This window comes from Amphiprion ocellaris, chromosome 16 (assembly GCF_022539595.1).
Source record: "Amphiprion ocellaris isolate individual 3 ecotype Okinawa chromosome 16, ASM2253959v1, whole genome shotgun sequence".
Lineage (NCBI taxonomy): Eukaryota > Metazoa > Chordata > Actinopteri > Pomacentridae > Amphiprion > Amphiprion ocellaris.
In genome coordinates, this window is record NC_072781.1 from 25,194,183 (window position 1) to 25,200,182 (window position 6,000).

Below are 6,000 nucleotides of genomic sequence, written 5' to 3' on the forward strand. Positions count from 1 at the left end.
TGGAGCAGCCTTCTCCCATTTGTTGAGTACACACACAATTTCTTATCCAAAGCATCATCTGGACCGTCTCCCTTTCAGTGTTCCTTGGGATATCAACCACCCCTGTTTCCTTCCCAAGAGCAAGAGATAAGTATTCCGTCAGTTCAGTCCTTCATCAAGAGATGTGAAAGGACCTGAAGACGAGCCCAAGGATCTAACCTGCACTCCACACAGAGGATGGAGCTACAGGCCAGTCGCCACTTACACCCCTGCCCAGTCCTGGAATCCAAGAAGCTGACTTTAAATTTAGTGTCCTGTTTCACCAGTTTGGCATCTAGTAATACTCCCTGTAATTAGTATTTTCCTTTGTAACTTTACCAGCTCGGTTATATGGTTAGTTGTGCAGTTAGTTGTTCTCTTTTCTTTGTTTTGAGACTAAGAGTTGGATGTTTCAGTTCCTTCCCTGCCAGTCCCATAGGGTTCTCCATTTGTTTCATTCACCACAACTGAGTCCTGTGGGTTATGAGTAATACTTCATGTTGTAGTTTCTGTGGTGATTTGCAAATAAATTATGTTTTACTGTTGTGTCTCTATGCTGTGCTTGAGTCTCTGAACCAGTACCGTAACAGATAAGATCATCTTTCTAACTCCATACCTCCCAGATTTTGCATGTATGTAACACTTTCTATCTTACTGGTACTCCAAATACTTCATAATGTTTCTCATTCACTCATTCAAACACCTCTAGAGGCACAGCTGCTAAACTTGGGGTTTAGTATCTGCCATCTCGCCATTAGGTTTACAGATAACTGAAGGTAACATTCTTTGTGGGTGTGCTCTGAAAAATAACATGAGCAAGTGTAGGCAGATCATGCACTTTTGTTGTAATTACACAAACTCTGTTTTACTACCAAAGTATTTTTTACACCCGTCTGTCAGAACCTCCAAAACCACTGTTCATATTGACAAAGTTCGAGTTTAAGTTTAAAGCCCCTCCTTCATTTCTCCTTCTGTGGTGCCCCCTATAAATTCTTTTCATTCCCTTCACTTCTCCTCTTATGTATTATTGTCCTGTGGAAGAGTTGGGTATATCCTTTTGTTTCTTTTTTTTGTGTGTGTGTTTTTGTTTCCATCACCATTACTATCATCATCTGCTTAAAGATAAATAGATTGTAGCACATTGTTGCTCATAATGTGACTTTTTAAAGTTGTGTGCAGCCAGCTTAAAATTTTCCTGTAAATCTAGGCAGCTTCTGTCTTGTTTCCCTACATCCATCCAGCATTGCTTTCTCAACCCTGGGGTGATGTGTTTGCTGACAAGTCAGCCTGACATGGATTTTCATTTTGTAATTGAATCAAACCACGAGTACAGTCAAGATGACAAAATCATATTTTAAATTCAGATGTAAATGCAAAGACCTATGAACTGGATATCATTATCCACATAATGTAGTCGGATACATATTCCATGTTAAAACCAGGCATAAATGGGGCCTAAAAATTTAAATGTCTTGGCCTCTGCTACTACTGCTTTGACTATTCTGCCCTGTTTTTGTGGAAGTATGAGGCATTTGAAGGGCAGGTTAATTTGAGAAGTATCTGCAACTTTAGTTAAAATAGTGCAGATCTGATGTTCATGTAAATGGATGATGTAATCAAAAGGGGTTTTAGTGGTTTTCGAATAGATTTTTATATTGTATAGAAATGACTATAAATCAGTGGCTATCCAGTATGATCAAATAGGCCTTTGTGCACATTTTTAAAATGCAGGACATGGCTAGCAAAAAGAAAATTCAGCTGATGTGAAATAATTTACAAATAGTTGGACTACCAAGGTTAAAACTTTAAGAAAAACTGTAAGCACTGGTCCTTTAAGTCCTTATCTTTAGTTTGTTGATACTGTATAATTTATTTCTCTGTCTGACTGGGTTTGCCTGTCTCCGTTTTTCTTTTTTGAAGTTGTGTCTTGTCTGTGGGTCCAGTTGGAAGCAATCTGCTGGCTGGCAGGGAATGAAAGCGCTCCCTGGTTCATCCCTGATGCTCCCCAGCCGCTGTCCAGCCGACTCTCTCTGTGGGCCTCCGTCTCCAGCCCTCCGTGGTGGGCTAAGACCTGCTCAAGGTCCCCTCTGTGATGTGGGCTGTCCAATAAAAGCAGACGCTAGCTGGATTCCCAGGCCCAGTTTCCCTCTGAGTCTTTATCTTTCACAGCGTTGGCGGAGGGTGAAGGGTTGCCAGAGAATTAGGTTTCACCAGGCTCACATTGTCTCCAAACCAAACCAAAGGGTGGAAGGAGCTTAAGCAGCTACAGTGGTGTTGTTGTGTCTCCATCTCAGCATTTTCCATTCATTCGGAGAGACTGATTGGAAATTGTTAATATACAAAACAGTTCCTTTTTTTTAATCTCAAAATAGTTTTTTAAGGACAGATTCAGGGTCTGTCTTAATACACCACTTTTGTGTCAGATGTAAGTTTAGAGAGATATGGATCCATACTGACTAGTAAGTGAAAAACTAAGACATTGTCGGGAGTTTGGAGACAGAATCCACAGTGCACTGCATTCAATAGTTTAGCCAAAGCTAATATTAAGTGCTTTGTCAAGCCGAGTTATTCAAAAATACAGTAGGTATTTTCAAAGGTTAAAATATTTTTAAACATTATATTTCCATTTTTGTTTCCCTAAACAGCTTTGTCATCTTGAGCTGCTACAGAGTTGCATCAGGATTTGTTGCTGGGATACAACACTTGCATGAAACCCTCACATGACTGCAAGGTTGAAGAAACCAGCTGTTTGGCTCAAAATCATGGTTGGATTAGTAGTCTGGGTTTGTTTTGGCTTAACTTTAAAAAGCGTTAATCAAGAAGCAGGGCTTGAGACTTAACTCAGGACAGTGCTGTATTTCTTTCATTGTACAGCAAATATAATACATGAGTGCCGAGTTAAGATAGGCCTGAAAAACTGTACAAACACATCCTGTAACCTGACCTCATGTAGAAATGGTTTTACAAATTCTAGGTGTGAAAACTTATGCTGAAATGTTTTATGGAAAGAGATATATAGACTGTTGAAACTGGGTGATTCTGCAAAGTTATTTTTTCCATGTTGGTATGCACCTATGGTGTCTATGTCATGACAGGATATTTGGTGATGCTGAGTGAACCATAGTCCAAGCCACCCTGCGTAATTATTGACCACTACCTGTGGAATGATCTTATGAGAGGCAGATAATCCAATACACATTCTTACCACACAGTGCAGAAATGTAGCAGCCAAGGTGGGAAAAAGAGGACTGCTAACAAGCGCAGAAGAATGTAAACAATGCCACCACTATCCTTTCAAAGCTGCAATATGAATGATTTTGAACATAAATATAGAATCAATATAGCAGCAAACAATTACCTGCCATATAAAGATATAGTGAAGCAATGGCATCTTTAGCAGAGAATGAAGTCACATTCTCAGAATGATCCAAGCTTTTTCCTTCTATGTTTTGGCAGCCGGTCCAACAAAATGTACATACGAGTCTCTCCCTTTGAAGTTGTTCACCTTCTCTATTCTTATAAACAGTTTGAGAATAACCTCCAACAACAAACCAAAAAAAGCAAAAGTACAGTTAAGCATTCATGAGATACTGTAAAATTAAAATAATTGCATTTTTTTATTAAAACCATTTACCTCATTTATGTGCACTTCTTTCATTTCAGCTTAGTGTGAGAGTCTCTGCTGTTTGGTTGTCCTCATGTGTTACTCGATCGCCACTGATGTCTTTTCCACTCCAGTCTTTGTGTGTCTGTTTTCCCTCCTCTGGTCCAAAACTGCGTAAAGAGACACACACAGCAGGGAACAGACACGTCAAGCAATGATAACATTACTCGAGTTAACAACAACTTGGGCTGATGGTTGTGACCATATTGTTCTTCACTGGATTTCATTTACAAGACTTTTCTAGTGATGAATGAAAATGAAGGGAGTGGGAAGGTGTGGGGTGAATACCAGTTTGTTTTGACCTGAGATGTTGGTTCTAAATGCTCAACACAGACCTTTTAAGAAAAATTGTCTTTGCAAATGTTTTATGTGAAAATGCACATCTTAAGGGTAGAGGCAATGCATTTAGATGAGGAACACTAAAAAAAAAAATATATAACCTTTGTTTGTTGGTTTGTTTGCATAGAAATTTCAGACTGCATAGTGTAGGTTATGAGTAAGGGAAGACTGTAGTTATAAAAAGAGATGTTATTGCAAGTCAGTAATGGGAAGTGAAATGAAAATTGTGACCTGTGGAATTGTTTTCTTTAACATGAATATGTTTCAAGGACACTTGGCCTAGTACAGTCTATAAATGGAAGTTGCATGCAAAAACAATTACCACTACTAATACTCTAACTCTTTGTAACCAAGTTAGGACTGGTGAGAGTCTTCTGGTTTCTTTTAACATGGAACCGACAACACCACCTAGGGACTTTCACCCTAAGAATGTTAACAATCCTGCCTCTCAACAGAGGGTTTCCCCTACTAAACACAGGTACGTGCACAAATGAATACAGAGGCGTGTACAGAAAAACATAAATACAATTTTTATTCTGGTACAAAAATATTGTCAGCACACACACACTAATGTTAATATAAATGCAGTTATTAAAACTGGAAGTCACACAGGCCCTACGCAGCTATGGAGGGGAGAAACCTGATTACTGAGCCAGAGAACACAGCCACGACAACCTAAGGATAAACACACACGGGGAGAAAACAAAACTAAACTCGAACCAAGCAAACTGATACAAAACTAGGCAAAACAACTACAAACTAAAGGAAAGAAACAACAAAATAAACAAGCAAAAAGACAAGGCAACAGAGGCAACACTGTAATGAAACAAAGAAATGTTTAACCACAATCAAGCAACAGAACGATAACAATAAACATAAACAAACATTCTGGTTACCTCGGCTGTCCGACGCTACACGCGCATGACGCCGCCGATAAGCAGAGACACCGTCAGCAGACTCTGCCCTGCAGCCACAGAAGACTGGTCTTAAAAGAAGAAACAATATTAATACAAAATCTAAAGCTTAACAGTGTTTCGCGTGCTGCACAGCGCGTACCTGTCCAGGAGTGTTCAGGAGTATACTGGAGCTACGTCCATCAATCAATTTGAACCCCCTGCTGCAACGGCCAAACCAATCATTAGTTCCCCCACAGCTGTATGGCTTGAGGGCTAATCAGCCGTCACATCTTCATCAAATACACTGCAATTTTTTCTCTTTTTGTTTCATGTTATTTTTCTAACTTTCTCAACTCGTCAGTCTGAAAACACGTTTGCAATATGAAAATCTGCTCAGACTCAACTGTCAGTAGCTTGAGCAAGCTTCTGGCTGCACTTTATGCTTAAGTCTGACCTTTCTCTGATGTAACCAAATGACAGTTGTGAATGCGTCTGAGCACGCATGTGGACTAATGTATGTACATGTTAGTGTTCACAGCCACTCAACAACTGCTCTGACTGCTCCCTGCCTCGCTGTTGAAACAGGCAAAGCCTTATACAACATATTACACACAGTAAAAGATTAACATGCAGTCACCGAGTTAATCTATTGCACAAACAGACACAGAAACAGGTGTGCACACAAGCATACACACAAATCTACACTGAGGACTGAGCTGAGTCAAAACAGACGTGCATTTGTGCAAAGGTACATACATGCAAACATACATGTACACATAAAAAAAAGGACACACAAGGACAAACAAATCTAAGCCGAAACGCAGAGTAGAATTTATACTATGTTCAGTCTGTCATATACAAAAACCTATACACACACAGAGACACGCACACGCATACACAAACATCCCCGGACAGAGTTCACCCAGTCATTCCATCCTTGTGGTGGTGAAGCTGTTTTTCCATTGCTTGGCTCTTAGCGTGACATGGCGGTTCAAACAGCAGTGAAATATTACATGGGCCCGGGTTATTAAAACTGTTATTAGCATGGCCAATTGGGGCTAAACAGGACCTGACTGTCACCCT

General features: G+C 39.9%; 1 long non-coding RNA gene across 3 annotated transcripts in view; it reads right to left on the reverse strand.

The window, feature by feature from the left end:
- The window catches only part of LOC111574690 (uncharacterized), a 50,453-nt gene extending 45,076 nt beyond the window's left edge, over positions 1-5,377 (reverse strand). For all 3 annotated transcript variants that reach the window (XR_008604276.1, XR_004848132.2, XR_008604277.1), the window contains exons 1-3: positions 5,078-5,377; positions 4,918-5,006; positions 3,653-3,792 (exon numbers count right to left, since the gene is read on the reverse strand). This is a non-coding gene — a long non-coding RNA (uncharacterized LOC111574690). The remainder of the gene's footprint in view (positions 1-3,652; positions 3,793-4,917; positions 5,007-5,077) is intronic.
- Between the last annotated feature and the right edge of the window lie 623 nt (positions 5,378-6,000).